Consider the following 16,528-nt stretch of genomic DNA (forward strand, 5'->3'; position numbering starts at 1 on the left):
GTCTCTCTCTGTCTCAAAAGTAAATAAACATTAAAAAAATTTTAAAAAAAAAGAAAAATTAAACATATTCTTATCATATGATCAAGAAATCACACTCTTTGATATTTACCCAAAGGAACTGAAAACTCTGTTCACACAAAAACCTGCACACAGATGTTTGGAGCAGCTTTATTCATAACTGCCAAATCTTGAGAGCAACCAAGATGTCCTTGAGTAGGTAAGTAGATAAATTAACTGTGGTGTAGACAGACAATGGGATGTTATTCAGCACTAAAAAGAAATGAGCTACCTAGCCATGAAAAAAAAAAAAAAAACATGGAGGAAGCATAAATGCATATTACAAAGTCAAAGAAGCCAATCTAATAATCTATATACAGCATGATTCCAACTACACGACATTCTGGAAAAGGCAAAACTATGAAGATATTAAGAAGATCAGTGATTGCCAGGGGTGAGGGGAGACACATGAACGGGCAGAGCGGAGAAGATTTTTAGGGCAATGAAGATAATCTGTGTGATGTTATCATGATGGATATATGTCATTTTACTTGGTCCAAACCCAAAGAATTTGCAATACAAAGGGTGACCCTTAAGTAAACTCTGGACTGGTGATGATGCTGTGTCAATATAGGTTCATTCTTGGTAAAAAAATAAAATGTACCATGCTGTACCATGCTGGTGAGTGACATCAATCATGGCAAAGCCCATGCATGGTCTGGGCAGAAGACATATGGGAAATCTCTGTATCTTCCTCTAAAATTTTATTGTATACCTAAAACTTCTAAAAATATTAAGTCTTAAAAAAAATAAAGGATAAATGTTGCCTCCACTTTGGATTTTGAGCCTTAAAATGCCTATCCACTTTAAGCATCCAGTAACCAACCATGCCAGTTCAGCACAATTTGTCCACCTCAGATCTGCTGTTCAGCCCCTTTGACCACAAAGGGGATCACAGAGCTGCCTGCAAGCTCATGTACACGTTCTCAGGAGGGACACCAGACCCGCTTTCTTAACTCCACCAGGTAGGAGCAAGATGGACTTTGATTCAAAAGAAAAATGACCAAATCCCCATTTAACAGGCCTCTCTCTTCTCGGCCTAGCAGAGAGGAGGCTGATAAGACCAACCCAATCTAAGCCAACACACTATACATGGTACAACTCTGAACTTGTGCAACACTGAGATTTTACAAGTTTGGATGTATATGTGATAAAAGCAAACGTGTTATAACTGGTGTTTATTCATCAAAGTCACATTCTTGGGAGGAACAGAGGGACCAAGTCGTTCAGCATGATTTATGAAATCACTCAACACCAGACTGAACTAGGATAGCCCACGGGTCGGAAAAATGAGATTGAATGATGTAACTTGAAAAATGGTGGTGGTACTGAGGCCAAACATTTGGACCACATCATCTCAAAACTTTAAGAATCATTCTTCCAGCTCTTGCTCAGAACTGGCTCCCGTTATGCATCAATGTTTGCTAAATTGACGATTGTCCAAGCACCCTACCTTGTATTTAACATAAGGTTTGAGAAAAAGGAAAGTAAACTGGAGGAGTACATCCGATTCATTGTATTTCTGCTGTAAACTCCAAAACTCATTTGTAGAGACCATGGGTATCTTAACAGAGCTACGTACCCATGTGAGTCTTCAGGAAAAAGCATCTGCATCCAGTTCTCTGTTACTATAAATTGCGTTTGGTATTAATAGAATCCATTTCCGTCAAGGAGAAAAGCCTTCTTCAAACTGGGATACAGTCTCCCTGAGTGATTATAAGAGATTTTAATAGTGGCAAACATCATAGCTGAAGAGTTACAGACAACTGTTTAATGGGTAAGTTTTTCAATGTGGCCCCTGTCGAGGAACAATCCTGCTTCTCTGCATTCCTTAGGTTCTTTCTTTGCGCTCAGGAGATCTGCTGCTTATGACAAGAGGAAATAAAGAGACCTCAACTACCTTTTATGAAAGACCTACCATGCGCCACCCCTGTTAAACCCTACCACAAGTGTACGTGCTGATTTTATGATCCTCAGTTACAGACTAAAACCTGAGGATCATAGAAGTTAAGCAAATCATCCACAGTCTATCATCTAGGAAGGGCCAGAGACGGGGACCAAAACCACGTCTGTTTGACCAAAAAGCCCCAGCTTTTCCCACGATACTAAAATATCTCAAATATTAAGAAACAAGGGTCTAGTTACTGCTTTGAAGCAAGACCAGCGACACAGGCTGCTGGGCGTGGCAGCAACAAAGATGCGGACCACTCTGAAGGCGACTGGGATCGGTCTTAAAGGACCGTGGAGGCTAACATCCACCCCCAGAAACCACGTGCAGGATAGACAGACTGGCCGGCTGCCTGACATGTCGTACCTAAGCTGAGCGGCAGGCTGGCTGAATTTCATAAGATTTCTGGGTGGTCCCACAGGCCTTCCTGTGACACATGACACTCAGTCATCAACTCTAGGGGACCCTGAGGCAACACAGAGTTTCTCACCCCAAAGCCAGGACAGCAACTGAAGGTGGAAGGGAGGCCCACGTAAAGAACCCTCAACGGAAAACTCCCTGGGGCGCCTGGGTGGCTCGGCCGGTACTCGGGTGCAGTTCATGATCTTGTGGTTTGTGGGTTCGAGCCCCGTGTCGGGCTCTGTGCTGACACTGTAGACAGAGCCTGGAGCATGCTTCAGATTCTCATTCTCGGGGCGCCTGGGTGGCGCAGTCGGTTAGGCGTCTGACTTCAGCCAGGTCACGATCTCGCGGTCCGTGAGTTCGAGCCCCGCATCAGGCTCTGGGCTGATGGCTCAGAGCCTGGAGCCTGTTTCCGATTCTGTGTCTCCCTCTCTGTCTGCCCCTCCCCCGTTCATGCTCTGTCTCTCTCTGTCCCAAAAATGAATAAACGTTTAAAAAAAAAAAAAAAAAAAAAGATTCTCATTCTCTCTCTCTCTCTCTCTCTCTCTCTCAAAAATAAACATTTTTAAAAAATTTTTAACTGAAAACTCCCTTCCAAGCCAGTCGCTTCCACCCCCACTTTCTCCTTTATTAGGTATTAGTGGGGAAGGGGACCCTGTATTAGAAGAGAATGTAGCAGAAAAGGGAGGTGGGTGGTCCAGGTAGGAGCTGCCCCCACCTCTCAACCAATCTCAAGCTGCTCTGCCCGCTCGCTGGTGGAGAAGGATCCGCCAGAAATCTTCCCTCTCCCCTACTGGGATCTTCCGTCAGTTGGTTTTGACCAGACAGAGGGAGTTACATTTCCACAGTGCTCTTGGCATCATAATTATGAGGAAAGTATCATCGACTCCAGGAGTTATAAAAGTCAATATAAAGTGAGATTAAAAAAAAAAATCTTCTGAGAACTGTCAGGAATCAACCTGTCCTTGGCATTCTTATTTTATGGTAATGACAAAAGGGGGAAAGGAGCATCTCATACCCTTTTCTTCAAAACAAAGGAGTATCTGTGTTTCAAGAACATTATGTGAACTTATTTCAGACTGTTGAAGTAAATGGAAAAGAAAAAAAAAAAGGCTATGAGAGGCTATGCAGGCCCAGTGCCGAGAAGGATGCACAGAGATTCATTCCCTTACATGCCCCCAATTAAACCCCACTCTCCAGTCAACATGTCATTTTCTGACATCAACGTTCTAGCCCCGTAAATAATGCCATATAGCTCCCTTCCTGTGAAATGCCCCCCACCCATGGGCATGTCCTTTGGAAGTCAGCCTGAGCTCCACCTTGTCCGTGAAGCCTTCCTTGAACGCCCCACAGAGCGGCTCAGGGAGCTGCATGCTACTGTGCTATTTTCTTTACACCATCAAGCAATTTGAGGGTGCCGTGAGGGCAAGAGCCTGTCTCGGACACCCATGAATTTCCCACAGGCTCAAGAGAGGAATGGGTTGTAGTTCCCGCATTGCACCGACTCTGTTCCGGAAGTCAAACTGAGTCATGAGTCTTGACTCAGAGAAGAAACCTTCGCCACCGGGGTGGGGGTGGGGGGTGGGGGGGACGACAGGCAGTGTGGCCCCAAAGCCCTACAACTGCACATGACCCAGAGGGATGACACAACGGGGACTGAGCTTTCTCTTCACCGTGTAACCGTGAGTGCCTGGACGTCCCGTGACGCTAGACGTCTTTTCCCCAACCCTCGCAGAATACGCTGCTTCCTTGTGGCTCCTAACAGATGCGTTACAGCACATGCAGTAAAACCGACTGACATCTTCTCTTGGGCAAAGCCCCACTTTGGAGAGAGCACCTGTCCATGGCAGAGCCCCACAGAAGGGATTGTTTAACTACAACCACAAGCCAAGGTAGTGGAAGATAAGGTAAGGCCCAGGCAGAAATCCTGCCCTTGGCACAGGGATGGCCACAGAACGTCACTTTCAGGAAAGCCCCACGGCAGAGTTCTCTCTGCACTTCTCGGAGAATAAGAGTTGGGAGAGTCCTGCTTCTCCCAGAAGGCCCATCAGCTTCCAGGAAGGTGAAGTTCTATTCAACAAAACAGAGGAGTCATGCACAGTGTCATCAGCTCTGGTAACTAAAAAAACATGCTGTATGGTGCAAGTTTGTTTTTATGAGAAAAATGGGCAAAAAACAGAGCCAGGTTAGGTCATGACCATAAATCAACCTGATACAAGGCAAGGTCTTTTCTCAGGATGTTAGGCCTGCGCCCCCACCCGCCCCCCAGCCACCCGACACGTATATCTACTGCCTTCTGCAGAACTACTTACCCAACAGCCTACCCCCCCAGAGAGGCCATGAGGGGAACAGAAAGGACCAAGGAGGAGGAGACAGGCCATTCATCAAGGACCACACAACCTGGCAGACAGCAGGGCCATGTCAGCAGGAAGAGGAGAAAGTGAAAAAAGCAGCCCAGGGAGGTGTTTTTCAGCTGCTCTAGATAACTTTCCTTCCAGACGGGATTAGGCGCAGCTTTTTATCTGTGAGTCCAAGCTTTTATAAATTAGAGCACAGAGTGGGAAAATCCTCCTGGGAACATTTCACTAGCATCTTCCCAGCACATTTGTCAACATCTTCTCGCAGTCCATTCTTCCTCTTAGTCACGCTCTCGCTGTGCGCAAAGATGGTCAGAACCGGGATGGGGGGCTTCCCTGGCTTTCCAGAGACCGCTCGGGCGGGGGTGAGAGTCAATGCAGCGGCTTGGCAGGGAGAGGAGACAGCGGGGAAGCACAGAGTGAGGTGGTCGGGGACAAGAATCCAAAGGCATTTGCAACCTCAGAAGCCATGGTCCGCACAGGACCTCAGAAAGCAGCTAGCAAGGGAGCTAAATCCAAACACCACCACCTTTTACCTTTAATCAACAGTGTCTGCTTACAAATTCAGGCTGAAAGGGTCCACAGACCCCCTAACAGGCCAACTCTAGTCCAGGGCTGTTCAGATCTCACTGAACAACTTACTTGGGTTACTGTGGGTATAAACAACCCAGGGACCCGAATAAATACAGATTCTGATTCAGTAGGACCTGGGCGGCACCTCAAATTCTGTATTTCCAACCAGCTTCCAGGTGAAGCCGACGCTCCTGGCCTTCACACCACACTACGAGTAGCTGGCTTCTAAAGGAGAGCAGATCACGATCTCTGAGAACGGGCCTCTGTCAGCAGTGGGTGAGGGATGGAGCTCAGCTAGCTAGTGACTTCGATACATAAAGCTCCTCCACTCCCACCCTCATCCATGACTGCGCCTGGGGGCTCAGTCGGTTAAGTGTCCGACTTGGGCTCACATCATGATCAGGTCCATGAGTTCGAGCCCCGCGTCGGGCTCTATGCTGACAGCTCAGAGCCTGTATGGAGCCCACTTCGGATCCTGTGTCTCCCTCTCTCTCCGCCCCTCCCCCAGTCGTGCTCTGTCTTCTCTCTCTCTCAAAAAATGAGTAAGCATTAAATATATATATATATATATATATATATATATATATATATATATATATGAAAAACAGTACAGTCCACCCAAACAATATATTTTTGGTAGAATACCATTCTACCTTCAGAAATAACATTTTTGGGAGGCTGGGGGAATTGGATGAAGGGGGGTCAAAAGGTACAAACGTCCAGTTGTAAGTTAAATTAAGTACTGGGAAAATAACACACAACATGACGACTATAGTTCACATCACTGTAAGGTATATTTGAAAGTTGCTAAGAGAATAGATCTTAAAAGTTCCCATCACAAGGGAAAAAAACCTTTTTTCCCCGTTTTTCTTTTCTTTTCTTTTTTTTTTTTTTTGTATCTATATGAGATGATGGAAGTTAACTAGACGTATTGCGGTAATTTATAATATACAGTCAAGTCATTACGCTGTAGACCTTAAACTTACATAGTGCTTTAGGTCAATTACGTCTCAATAAAACTGAAAGATAAATAACTGAGTAAATGAATAAAATTTTCAAAAAGTAAGAGAGCTGGAGGTAAAACTTAGCAAACGTCTAAGATGGCAACACAGGAAGACCCTGAATTCACTTCCTCCCATAGACACACCAGCTCTGCAGCTACATGTGGAACCCACTTCTTCTTTACAAAACCTAAAGCCGTGGGGGATGGGCATTGCGGAGGGCGCCTGTTGGGATGAGCATTGGGTGTTGTGTGGAAACCAATTTGACAAGAAATTTCGTATTAAAAAAATAAAAATAAAAATAAATAAAAATAAAAAAATAAAAAACCTACAGCCCAGCTGAGTGATGACTATCCATCTGGCAAACGAGCAGGTAGGAGAGGCCGGGACGGGTTCAGCACAAACCCCATCCTCAGCATAGTGACCCACAACCAGGAGGGAACTCAAGCCTAAAGGTTCTCCCTGAGGAGTGAAAGGTTCTAGCCCCTCACTGGGTACCCCAACATTTAAGATACACGCTTGAGAGACAAGCCCCCCCACCCAGAACATCTAACTTTGAAAACCAACGGGGCTTGTGTCCCGACAAGACACGACTAGCGATTTGAGAGCCCATCCACGAAGAGTTGGTGCACTCTGACTCACCTGCCCAGGGTCCAGCTCAGATGCAGCCAATGTTGCCCAGACTTCAAGTGAAGGAAGCCCATCTGCTGACATTCAAGTGCTGGCCAGAGGGGCAGGTGTCCAACGTACCACGCGCATCGCAGCCTGCCAGAACGCATTCTAGGGATGCAGACTGGCTGGGCTCTCTCAGTGCTGCTCTTTACTGCGCCCCGAGCTCCAGTAACTCCCGGGAAGCAGCTTTTAGACACATCTGTTGCCCTGATTTTTGCGGCTGCTGCCTAGGGGATGCCCCCCTTGGTCTCCTGGCTCCGTAGGTCAGGGGAGCTTGCATCCCCTGGTCCTATGGGACTGTAATGATGGTGTCACCAAACACATACCCCTATCTGGTGTCCCGATTTCTGCCACTGTTGCCAGGGAACACATTGTCAGGCTTTGGTGGCCAGTGAGTTTATGATCCTGACTCCCACAGATCTGTACCAAGGGAGAAAGGGTGCTTAAACGGCTACCACCCGTAGGACAAAGCAAGAGGCAGCAGACCCAGGAGCTTTGTCTTTCTGTGGATGAGGCCGGTTAGCTAACCCTCCTGACTGTGGCCCAAGGGGCAGGCTTCCAATTAAACACACATCTTGGGGTTGACTGTCTCCTTTCCAGAGACCCCTGAATGGTGGGCACTCTCTTCATGCTCTCCTTATGCCATGCTCCAGAGCACCAGTGTCTGGAGGGGAGCTTGACATGCATCTGGTACCTTGGTTTTTATTCAGGTGGAGGCAGGGGTGTCGTATTCCTGGGATCCACGGGACTGTGGCAATCAGACAGACCTTCCTTGGCAGGTGGTTTCCACCCCCAGGCACTGCATGGAGAGCAGATGGAGACACATTCGCCAGTATTTCTACGAAGGAGGCCTCTTTGCTTGTGATGGAGCTCCGGACGAAAGGTCCGGCCTCAGAGGTGACACACATTTAGTGGCCTACAGAGCTGTTCTCAAGGAACATGGGCTGTGGACACCATCGTGGCTCTCCCTCGGCCTTGTTCCAGAGTGTCAGGACCCAGAAAAGAACTCAGCTGGAGCCCCCATTTCTGGGACTGCCAGCCAGGGTTGTGAGATGATGCGACCACATCATCATTACCTCAGGACATCTCAGGACATTTAAATTCTTTTTCTCCCACATAAAGAAATAAATAGTTGAAGTTTAAAAAGTGCTGAAATGTTCCTTACATCTACTCATTCCCAGTAAAAAAAAGAAAACGGTCTCCTAATTAGTAATTTTAAACACATGGATTTTTGGGAGGGGAACATAATTTCGACCACTTTTAATAACCTTTGAGAATGAACAGTATGAAATTTCCCGAGCATTCATTCACACACTCCGCTGGTCCTGTGGTTCTGGATTCCACGAACATGCCATCAATGCCTGAACGAGGAAAGGCTGGTTTGTGCGATGAGCATCTGCCTCGGGAGGGTGTGGGCTGGGCCCCTTTTCCCTCGGCAGCCCACCTAGACTACAACAGACGCATCTCAGCCTGCCAGAACACGTTCTAGGGATGCAGACTGGCATCCCTAGGAAAGCAAGTCCTTGGCATTCCAGCAAGCCAAGAGAAAGGATCACAGCCTCCAAATGCAGAAGGTAGGCTGTGCAAAAGCTAAGAGAATGATCGGAAATCCCACCCCTGGAGTGTTTTGAATCTCTTCGTCTTTGAGAAGACACTTTAGTACCTTGCACAGGCCAGTCCTGGGGGAGACAGAGTCACAGGGGCACCCACAGCTGGGGGCTTCCGCCCTGTTTCTGCAACCTTATCCCATTTCTATCAAGGTCCCTCTGAGAACTCTTAAAATTCCAACTGAAGAGCACCAACACACCAATATCCTGGTTTCTCCTTTCCTCCGCCAAATAAATAATTTTGAGATCTCTTTCAAAAACTTGCTTTGCCATTTCATTCGCTAGGTATGGTTTACAGAATCAAAGAAGTGTTTAAATGGTGTTAAATATATGCTTGATTCAGAGGCGCTGCAGGAGCCTTTAGTCAAAGGAAGCTTGGAGAAGATCCTTGTACAATGAAAATATCCTCCCAACTTATCAGTCAACTAAGGTCAGATGTTTGTATATCAGGTTTTCGTAAAGCGAGACATCACAGTATTAAGTACTCGTCCAACACGTCTCATATTCACTCAGTGAACACGTACTGTCTATGTTTACTTAATACTATCTGAACGTTTTTGCCTCTACCGTGTGGTCACAAATTAACCCACAGAGACCCTGACCGCTTTCTAGGGTGCAAAGGCCCACAAAACCCAAATATTATGCCGATCTGACCCTAAAGGCTCAGAGCTCCCTTTACCACCAGTTTGAAAGTCTGAGAAAAAAACCAGACTTCGGGGTGTGTGCTCTCAAATTAAATCCAGGTGAGTCTTCAGACCCCAGTGTTCAAAGAGAACACTTCAAGCTGACCTATGAGTCAAGCCCTGCTGTGACACAGCTTTGGCTGCCTGGCCTCTGCATGAGAAAGAGAAAGAACAAGGAAAATGGGTGATTAATTGGCATTTCAGGTTAAATGAGGACTAAAATCATTTTTTTCCCTTTCTTATTGAAAGTCTTTCTAAAATGTTTTCTTCTGTTTTCCACTAAGAAATTTAATTTTTTTAATGTTTATTATTTATTTTTGAGAGAGAGAGACAGAGTGTGAGAAGGGGAGTGGCAGAGACAGAGAGGGAGACACAGAATCGGAAACAGGCTTCAGGCTCTGAGCTGTCAGCACAGAGCCCAACGCGGGGCTTGAACTCACAAACCGTGAGATCATGACCTGAGCTGAAGTCGAAAGCTTAACCGACTGAGCCACCCAGGCACCCCATCCAACAAGAAACTTAAATTGACCAAAAGCAACCTGGAAGAGTTGAAATAGTACCAAATTGGGAACCAAAAAACTTGGAATCTGGTCCCAGCCTACTGCTGTGTGATGTCTGGAAAGTGCCTTTCCCTCTCTGGGCCTCATGTTCCCATCTGTGAAGTAGAGGCTGGGGTGGGTTGTCACCAGGCCCATGTTGTTCTGAGAGTCCATACCTTGGATCTCTAGGCTCATCCTGAAGGACTTCAAGGTCCTCATCCTTCTCATCATTTCTCACTGTTACACATCCTGTGACAGTCCACAGAGGGTAGAAAGGATTGAGCTGAACCTATATCTTGATGGGCAGGTTCTGTTTCTACTAGATCTCTCCTTTGAATTCATCTTGCAATCATATGCTTCTATCTCCTAAAAAAGTGGAGCCACTAAGACATTGTGGTTAGTTGAGGATGCTGGGTAGTTGGAATCCAGTGTATCAAGATTTCGCTACAAGTAATTCAATGCCCAACTGTGTCACAGTAAATATACATGCACATCTACGTGTAGGAGCTCAGGAAAAAGTGAATCTGCATGGACCAAAATGGACAGAGGAGGCCTCAGAGAAGAGGGGCATGAGCCAGCCCCGGTCTGATCGGCTGGCAGTGTCTTGGAGGCTTTGGTCCCTTCCCGTGCTACCGCATCACCATGGAAGGATGAAAATAGCAACTAGCACTGACTGACCTCACACTATGCCCCAGGCACAGCGCTAAGCACATGCTGTGCATTAATTTATTTAATCATCACAGCAATTCTATGAAAGAGAAATGGTCGTGATGCCAGTTTTACCAATGAGGGGACTTTAACCTGCCAAGTTCACACAGTTAGTCAAGGGCTTAAGCCCAGAACACCTGCCTGCAGATCCTGAATTCCTAACCACTACATTAAGGAAAGAATTTAAAAAAAAAAAAAAAAAAAGGAAAAGAAAGAATTTAGATGGAGGAAGAGATCGAGGTAGGGCCTTTCAGGTAGGGAGTCCGTTTGTGCAGAGGCCAGGAGCTGGTAAGAGGGGGGTCATGTGGAGGGCAGAGATAAGACTTCCCTGACTTGGGAAAGCGGTTGACCCTGGGAGTGAGGAGAGAGCAGGTTCTGTGTGTGGAAAGTGGCTAGATTATTCTCAATTCATTCTATTCAAAGTGCCCACTCCACTCCAGACCCTGTCTTGGGTGCTGGGGTGACACATACATGATCAAGATCCAGCCGAGCCCCCAGAAGCCTGCAGGCAATCAGAGGGCTCCCGCCACTGAGCTGAGTAGCTTGAACTTGAGCGGGAGGTGGAAGCCACCATGGTTCTGGACTAGAGAAAAAACTGGAAGTCTGCAGTCAGGTGGGAGGCAGGGCCAGGAGGAGGGATGGTGACAGAAGTCCCAGGAACAGCAAGGTCAGCAGGTGCCTTCCTCCTTCCTGCCTGGCTTTCTGCAGCCAGCATATGGCACGTCTCTCCTAAGTTCCCAGACCTTGCCGTGGGCAGAAAGCCAGAAGGGGTGGGGCCACCTGCTACATCCCCTCCTCTGCCATGGCTGCTCCTGGCTAAGGTCAGGCCAGTGACACTCAGCACTCTGTCCAAGGGCGAAGTAAGACTGCCACACCCAGGGAGGGAGCCGTGCCCAAGATTACCTCCATCCACAGGACGCATGCCACAGGCTAGAATCATAAGGATTATAAGGATATTCTATTGTGCAATTATTTCAAATTATTAATGTGCCTTGAAACAAACAATGTCTAAAATACATCTCTGCTATGGCTAGTGTTTATTATTATTCTCCATAAAGTTGGAACTTATTTCAAAATAGTTCTTGAATACCTACTTTGTATTCAATAAATATCTGTCAAATAAATAAATTAGTGAGTGAATAGATTAAAAATAATGGAGCTAGGTACCGCCTGTGTTTTATGTTAAAAGAATTCCACCCCCTAAAAAAAACCTTTGTGATAACTCCAGATTTTTAGGGAACCAGAGAAGGAGCAAAGGCTGGAAATACTTGGAACCCAAGGAAAGTTTCCAGGTCCCTTCTTGGCCTCTCCTTCAGATTAACAAGATTAACTTTCCCTAGGTATACTCTCTATCCCTTCCTTTCTCTAATGTTAACAGAAGCACAAAACAAAAGTTCTAGGGAGAGAATGAGAAAGAGATCATATGTTCAAACCAGAGAAAGCAAATAAATAGAAGAGATAATTTCTGAAAATTTAGAAATAATCATAGTTAGGGGCACCTGGGTGGCTCAGTCAGTTAAGCTTCTGACTCTTGATTTCAGCTCAGGTCATGATCTCACAATTTGTGAGTTTGAGCCCTTGCTTCGGGCTCCACAATGACAGTGTGGAGCCTGCTTGGGATTCTCTCTTTCTCTCTCTCTCTGCCCTCCCCCCCCCCACTTGCATACATGCTCTCTCTCAAAATAAATAAACTTACAAAAACAAAAAGAAAGAATCATAGTTAAACCAAGTTGCAGTCATCTCCAGTTTTTCTAGGAGACTAGACCTTGGTCAGGATCTCTCAAGTACTGATAGATTTGGGGAGTTGAGGAAGTTGAAGTGGGGGCTGAGAGTAACCACTCCTTCTAGAGTATTGTTGAGTGAATTTAAAACCTCTTGGCCACCTTCTAAATCAATAGGACTTGGAGATTACCATGCTTCCTGTGTCTACTTCCAGACAGAATTCGCTCTACAGTCTGCATCAAGACCTACATCTCGCCCTTCGTGTGTTCATCCATTCATTCATGCTCATCAAACATGTGCTGGATGAGCTTTATTTGCTGATAATGCACCCAGTGCCATGGGTGCAGCCATGTACAAAGGACAACCCCTGACCTCAAGCAGCCTATAGCTCAGTGGGTAGCTGGCCCGGGAGAGAAATGGCACAGGAGTAGGGGCCACATGTGTCCGTTTCACATCAGCCCCCAGCACAGTGCCTGGCACACAGTAGGAACCCAGTAAGTATCTGTTGAATAAATAAATGTGGAATGGGAATTACGGGAAGTTGCTCTGAGTGTCTTCATAAGGCTGAGTACAGGTTACTGGGAGAACCTGGCAGAGAACAAACCTACCTTGGTCAGTGAGACCAAGGAAGATTTCCTGGAGGAAATCCTATTAACTAAAAAGCCAGGAAGTGACTCAGAGTAAGTTAGATGAATGTGGGTTTGGGGAAACAGTTTTCTGTTAGGAGGAAAAGGGCAAAGGGCAAAGGCCAGAGGCCAGAGGTCCGGGAAAGAGTGGTATATCTGTGTCACTGCTTGTAGTCTGGTGTTGAAGGAATTAACTGAGTGTGTGTGTGTGTGTGTGTGTGTGTGCGTGTGTGTGTGTATGGGAATGGGTTTGTGAGCGTGTGTCAATCCTGGAGGGCAGTGATGAGTCTGAGGGTGTAACTAGGGTCCTGTGTGGCAAATGAAGGCAGCAAAACTTGACCCTGAGCACACAGTGTGGTCACCCAAGGGTCGGGGCAGGAAAGTGACTTGAGCTGCTTTGTATTTGAGAAAACTCCCTTTGGTGCAATTAGCCGAGGGATGAATCGATCCGTCAGGCGAGAGACGTCCGCAATTAATGTGGCCAAAAGGAAGGTAGGGGCCGCACAGGTCCGAAAGATACTGTCCAGGTAAAGTAGCCATGATTTGGTGACTGGTTCCTGGTATTATATGGGATATATATTGAGGGCGGTAGGGGCGAGGGGTCTCCATGTGGGACAGGAACTCCCAAGTGCTGGCCTGTGTGGATGGAGCCCTTTGCTGAGAGCAAAAACAAAAAACAAAACAACAAAACAGGGAAGGGTTCGGTTGGGATAGGCCGGGCCCTCCACTCCTTCCTGCTCCTGCCATAGAAGTTAGAGACTGCTTGGCCCAGTGGGCAAAAGCGTATCGTCTAGGAACAGAGCACTCAGGTTCCGATCCTGGGGCTGCATGAATAGGCTGTGTGATCTTGGGCAGCGTCCTATCCTATTCTGCTCTGTGCTCCGGCTCCTCCAGCCACTTCCTTGACTTGTTCTGAGGAACACATGTGTTCAGGCTTGTGTGGTGACCACAGTCAGGCCTGGCACAAAGTACTACATGAGTTATTGTCGAATAAAAACTTCTTCAGTAAGGTCTTGGCATGACTGGGGCCTGTGTATGCACACTTTACATTTGTTACTTCACCTTCTGCTATTTTCCCCTGCATTTATGTTGTGTCCTACTTTAGATTACTAGGGTTTTTCCTTTTTAAGTTCATCTATTTTGAGAGAGAGAGAGAGAGAGAGAGAGAGAGAGAGAGAGAGCAAGTGGGGGAGGGGCAGAGAGAGAGGGAGAGAGGGAGAATCCCAGATAGGCTCCACACTGTCAGTGCAGATCCAGACATGGGGCTTAATCTCACAGACTGTGAGCTCATGACCTAAGCTGAAGTCAGATGCCTAACTGGCTGAGCCACCCAGGTGCCCCCGCTGTGTCCTCCTTTAGATTACTAGTGCTTTATAATAAGGCCTGGAGACTTGGATCTCTCTTACCTTGAAATGAAATCTCTCTGAACCTGCGTCTGCTTCTGACATTCACCCCCTTCCCTCACAGCCGGGTTTCTGTAGAGAGTGCACAAGACTCTGCTCTCAGGGCACCTGGGGGCTCAGTCAGTTAAGCATCCAACTTCGGCTCAGGTCACGATCTCGTGGTTCATGAGTTCGTGCCCCGCGTCGGGCTCTGTGTTGACAGCTCAGAGCCTGGAGCCTGTTTCAGATTCTGTCTCCCTCTCTCTCTTCCCCTCCCCTGCTTATTCTCTCTCTCTCTCTCTCTCTCTCTCTCTCTCTCTCTCTCTCTCTCAAAAACAAACACATTTAAAAATTTTTCAAAAAAAGACTCTGCTCTCTGTCTTCACCCTCCAGCCATTCATTCATATTTCCACTCACTGTAATGGGACGTCCCCTCCCAGGACTCCAACTCTGGAGTGGAAACTCTCTCTCTCAAGCCACCAGTGATATTCTTTTAAAGAATTTTTTTAATGTTTCTTTTATTTCTTGAGAGAGAGAGCACGCATGCGCACATGAGCGGGAAAGGGGCAGAGAGAGAGAGGGAAGGAGACAGAGGATCCAGGGCTCAAACCCACAAACTGTGAGACCATGACCTGAGCTGAAACCACAAGTCAGACACTGAACCGGCTGAGCCACCCAGGCGCCCCAGCTGCCAGTGATGTTCTAACTGCTGGATCTAAGCGAGCCCACGGTCAGGCCTGCCAGTTGGCCACCCCTGTAACATCTGACATGTTGGGAACCCATCCTTTTCCCTTTCCCCAATTCTGCTGCCTCCCAGGCCTCCTCTGCCTCTCTGGTCACCAGCTCTCCTTCCCTAGCCGTAGGGAACCCTCAGGCTCCTCGTGGTAAACCGGCCCCGGCCAGCGGCTGGGCTGTGATCATTAGTTACAGGTCCGTGTGCTGGGCACATAGCTCCTTCCAGGCAGTCCCTGGCTTCCCCATCTTTGCTTCTCCAGCACACGGTCCAACGCCTGAAACTTCGCCTGACGGAAGCTCAATATACTGGATGAGTGAATATATGAGTGGAGGAAGAAGCAAACAGAACCCAGCTACCTCCGTTCCTCCCTAACCTTCCTAAAATGTACAGCAATGATCTGTACGAAAATGAACAAATGGTGAGTCACCGCCCGACTGATGACTCACGAACGGATTGATTAACTTTTGAACTCTGTGACTTCCCCTCTGATTAGTAACTGGACTTCTAATCCAGAAATGAGCTAAATGACTAGTCTTGGTATCCCAACTGGTTGCCATGTCAAGTTCAAATGTTCTGAGACTCGGGGGGTCCCGTGACCATACTATATATTCGGGCAGAACCGTGTTACATCACCACTCATTGCTGCCTCATAAAGACAACTGGGACATTTTCGTTTGGCCGCTGGATTTATTTCCTGGATGTTCTCTTTTTTAAAAAAATTCAAACAGATGAACACAGGATAGGAGAAGCAAAAATAAGATAAAAACAGAGAAGCAGACAAAGCAGGAGAGACTCTTAAATACAGAGAACAAACAGAGGGCTGCTGGAGGGGTTGTTGGGTGGGGGGATGGACTAAATGGGCGATGGGCATTAAAGAGGGCACTTGCTGGGATGAGAGCTGGGTGTTAGGTATAAGTGATGAATCACTAAGTTCCATTCCTATAATCATTATTATACTATATATCAACTAACTTGGAAAACATTCCATGCTCATGGATTAGAAGAATAAATATTGTTAAAATGTCAATACTACCCAAAGCTATCTACACATTCAATGCAATCCCAATCAAAATTGCACCAGCATTCTTCTCGAAGCTAGAACAAGCAATCCTAAAACTTGTATGGAACCACAAAAGGCACCGAACAGCCAAAGTAATTTTGAAGAAGAAGACCAAAGCGGGAGGCATCACAATCCCAGACATTAGCCTCTACTACAAAGCTGTAATCATCAAGACAGCATGGTATTGGCACAAAAACAGACACATAGACCAATGGAATAGAATAGAAACCCCACAACTAGACCCACAAACGTATGGCCAACTAATCTTTGACAAAGCAGGAAAGAACATCCGATGGAAAAAAGACAGTCTCTTTAACAAATGGTGCTGGGAGAACTGGACAGCAACATGCAGAAGGATGAAACTAGACCACTTTCTTACACCATTCGCAAAAATAAACTCAAAATGGATAAAGGACCTGAATGTGAGACAAGAAACCATCAAAACCCTAGAGGAG

At 46.7% G+C, this 16,528-nt stretch overlaps 1 protein-coding gene across 3 annotated transcripts in view; it reads right to left on the minus strand.

Annotated features, from left to right (window-relative positions):
- Positions 1-16,528, minus strand: part of PAPPA2 (pappalysin 2) — a 274,955-nt gene that overhangs the window by 241,600 nt on the left and 16,827 nt on the right. The window lies entirely within an intron of this gene.

Source organism: Leopardus geoffroyi, chromosome C3 (assembly GCF_018350155.1).
Source record: "Leopardus geoffroyi isolate Oge1 chromosome C3, O.geoffroyi_Oge1_pat1.0, whole genome shotgun sequence".
Classification (NCBI taxonomy): domain Eukaryota; kingdom Metazoa; phylum Chordata; class Mammalia; order Carnivora; family Felidae; genus Leopardus; species Leopardus geoffroyi.